The sequence below is a fragment of the Limulus polyphemus genome, unplaced genomic scaffold (assembly GCF_000517525.1).
Source record: "Limulus polyphemus unplaced genomic scaffold, Limulus_polyphemus-2.1.2 Scaffold1992, whole genome shotgun sequence".
NCBI lineage: Eukaryota > Metazoa > Arthropoda > Merostomata > Xiphosura > Limulidae > Limulus > Limulus polyphemus.
Genome location: NW_013667602.1, coordinates 187,265 through 191,641, shown reverse-complemented (window position 1 = coordinate 191,641; position 4,377 = coordinate 187,265).

The window sequence follows — 4,377 nt, the reverse complement described above, 5'->3', positions numbered from 1 at the left end:
TAGCGCAGATAGCCCTCGTGTAGCTTTACGCGAAATTCAAAAAAACAAACAAAAACAAACTGTTGACGTGGTAAAGAATAAACTTGTGTCTACCCGCCACGAATTGCAGTGCAAAGAGAGCTTTTTCTAAAATGGCTAGAATAAAAAATTAATTGCGTGCTTCGATGTTAAATGAACATTTAAATGCCCTTTCCTTGTTCACGATAGAAAGTACATTGCTTAGGCAAATAGATTATGAAGATGTAATTACAGATTTTGCTTCCGCCAAAGCAAGAAAAAAAAAACGATTTTAGGGTAATGTTTTGGCATGCTTCCGTAATGTTGTACAATAACTATATTGTTTTTTACTTACCTAATCCATTCTTACTTGCCGTGTTGTACAAATAAATAATAATTATTATAATCGTTTAATTTTAATATATCATCCTTAAAAACTAGATGCATCATATTCTAATTTACTTCAAATAATTAGCTCATATTCTGTAATTAACTTAATATGTATTTGTGCCCTGTTAGGGCGCTCGACTCGCAATCTGCGGGTCAGGGGTTCGAATCCCCGTCCCACCAAACATGCTCGCCCTTTCAGCCGTGGGGGCTTTATAATGTGACGGTCAATCCCACTATTCGTTAAGAAAATAGTAGCCCAGGAGTTGGTGGTGGGTGGTGATGACTAGCTGCCTTCCCTCTAGTTTTACACTGCTCAATTAGGGACGGCTAGCGCAGATAGTCCTCGTGTAGCTTTGCGCGAAATTCAAAAACAAAAATAATATGTATTAATTATAATTAACTTCACATTTGCTTGTACCCTATTCAAGGGGCCTCAAAAAAATAAGTGCACCAGGGCCTCAAACTACCTTAATGCGGGCTTGAGTATACCGACTTACAGCTCCAAAATCCGCTGTTCGATTCTGAGCGGCGTACACAGTGGATAGCTCAATATGGCTTTGTTCTAAAACAAACAAACAAAGAACAAAATCGATATTTCTATCCCACAAATATAAAACGGTTGTTGTTTGTTCGTTATTAAAGCACATAGCTACACAATGGGCTACTTATGTTCTTCCCACCGACTTTTAGCGTTATAAGCTCGCAGACTTGCTGCTGAGCCACAGAGGTTGCTGGGCCGTAAGACATGTTTCAAAGCGTCGTAAAAACATTTCAATAGAATATTATATCACGATATGTGAATTATTTCATAGAATTATTTAATTTCTCAACTTTATGGATAAGTAGATGTTATTTGTTTAATTTCATGCAAAGCTACTTAAGGTCTACCTGCGCTAGCCATTCCTGATTTTAAAGTGAGATACTAGAGGGAAGGCAGCTAATCAACTCGTGGGCTACTCTAATATAATTATGAGGTTTGAACGTCACTTTTATAAAGCACTCACGGCTCCAAAGTGGGAGCGAGAAGTATTTTTGTTTCTTTCCTTGCGGTGCCGAGACTCTAACGATGGTACCTCGTATCCACCTAGGATTGTGTTCTAAAAAATGTTATCACGTTAGCCTTTCAAATGTATATTGTTTATCATTCCGCTGCTTTTATTTTCGCCCCCCTTGCCAATGGCTTAGCGGTAATTTTGAAGGCTTATATCGCTGGAAACCGGGTTTCGATACCCATGATGGGCAAAGCATAGATAGTCCATTGTGTAGCTTCGTGCTTAATAATAAAACAAACCTTTCATTTTCAATTTTAGACGGAGCTAAGATGTAGGGAAAACCTGGTTTGCACTAAAGAAATATAGTTTTTTTTATCTACAAAGAGTGAGCCAGTTTCAACACCTTGAGGACATTTTTCAAGTTGTCTTTTAGCTTGACCCTTTTTGTTTTCATCTCAGTCTGAACTCTCTCGGTCTTTATTATTAAGATCACTCTAATTATCATAAGCCCTGGACGTCTGTTTGTTTATTCATCTAGACATATTTTGCACACAACGAACTAAACGGTCATGATTCGGACTCTATGGTTCAGACATAGTCGTCTGTAATTTGGAACTGTGAACTAGGGGGAAGACAAACAGTTGGTAGGGCTCCCCTGTGGCTCAGCAGTAAGTGTGAGGGCTCATATCGCTAAAATCCGGGTTTCGATACTCCTGGTGAGTACAGCACAGATAGTCTATTATGTGGCTTTGTGCTTAACAACAAACTTGTCGGTAGAACCTTATTCCTGATGTGGCTACACTTAACAGATCGGTGGGATTAACTGTCACTCTTATAATGTACCCAAAGCTGGAATGCAAAGCACCAGTTCTCGAACTCGAGATCTTCCTATTTCCAGTTAGATGCGTTTCGGAAGTACACACTACCAGGCTATAAAAACAACCGCAGTGCAGTGGTTAACAAACGACAACTTAAAAATTCTCTATACCTCAACAACAGTTTGTTTGTTTTTTTTTTGTAGCTCAGTGGTTGGTGTTTTTTTTTTTTCGTTGTGCTTTTATTTATATACAGTTATGTATCACAAAACTTCTTTATTTTTGTTCGAATTTGACGAATACACATACTCATAAATGTCCTTCAAAATCCCTTTTGCTTCTGTTTTCTTCAGTTCATTTTATTTTATATTTATATATACATTTTGTTATTTATGGCAAAGCTATTATCTTCCGCCGTCCCTAATTTTAAACTACTGGCCAGAGAGAAGATCATCAGTCAGCAACATCCTACCGTCCGCCATCTATGCTGAAGGATTGATTGTCACTCTTACAAATAATATTTTTTTGTTGCATAAATTAGGTATGATGTAGGGATAGCAATGCCAAAAAGTATCGAAACAAGGTAGGGATGAACACACACAAAATCTACATAAGTAGCCAATTCTTTCCAAGAATAACTTTTATAGAACTAAATGTTGACCTGTCAGTTACATGAATTCTGGTTTGAATAAATACTTTTGAACTGAATAGTGCTAATACAGTATTACAGTACTAATAACCAAAAGCTTGATTCATTACTTACTGGCTACTTATGTAATGATTTTTGTATGGTTTTATGCATTCATGCATACCTTGTTTCTGTACTTTTTGGCACTGCCATCCCTACATCATGCTTAATATTTCAAATGTTTTTTTACTTGTTTCCCCTCTTTTTTTTAAACAATTTCACTGAAGTAGGTTGATAACTAAACAGTTGTTTTATTTTTATAATTCTGTGGTAATATCAGTTTTGTCAGTTTCTCTAATTATGGATTACATTAGGGGCCAGTGAAGCTGGAATGGTTCCTCCAGAACGGTATAAGTACCCCGGAGCACTGCACTTTGTTAAGGGACTATATACAGAAACCCACGCCTCCCAACTTCACCCCAACTCACTGCATGTGCATACTATCGACTCCACAATATGCTTGGGTCATGTCATTTAATAGGGAGGACACCATACAGATCTCAGGCCATGAAGTATGATACCACACATAGCTGCCAGGCTTGGCCCCACTGAAAACTTAGAGAAAAGTGGACCCCATATAATGTATTGTTTTGACAATTAAGAAACTGCTGTTATAAAACTCAGACATAGATATCATGTACACAGATCTGTCAGTTGCATAAGTATCTGATCTCATTGATACCTTGAATATTTATTTAGATTATTCTTTATTCATTTTTACTGAAATTGTTTTCGCAGATATTATGTTTGTGCAATAAAAAGTCACAAACGGTCCTTATATAAGAACAATTTGTGCTGCCATCAAGCAACCAGAAATAAAAGTGTTATTTATGAAACGTGGAAATAATATATGCTTACAAACTGAACTCACTGCTAAGTAGTAGTTTTACTTTTTACTATTTCCCCACAAAACTACGTGTGGTAGAAGAATAGAATATCACTGTTATAAAAGTTGTGAAACACTCGATAATAGTAATTAGGTGTTCCAATAAGACTATAACTGAACTTTAGCAGTTATTTATCAGCATCATAGAATAATAGATTGAATGCGGCCTCTCCTTACATACTAAGCACTACCGTCTATATCTGTATGTATTCTGTACTTAAAGCTATATCAGTTAGCTCATAGTTGATAGATAATAGTTTATAACAAACTCTGTTATAAAATGACTCTCTCTATGTATCCAGCTGTATATTCACTTCATAACTATACTAGAAACTGTTACGAGTTTGAAACAGCGTGTAATTCATATCCTTTTCAGTTTCTCGTAGATGTTCTACAAATCAGGCTGTTTTTAAGAGACACGCGCTTGTCTTGTAGGATAGTAGAGACTGTTAAGAATTTGAAACAGTATATACCGTATTTTTGAATTATTTTGAAGACAAAGTTTTTGGGGAAAAAAGCTACAGTCGCATTTGAAATATTTTTATTGAACTAAAATTCAATTTGATACTTTAAAAATTAGTATATATTGTTCTAAACACAAAAGAGTTC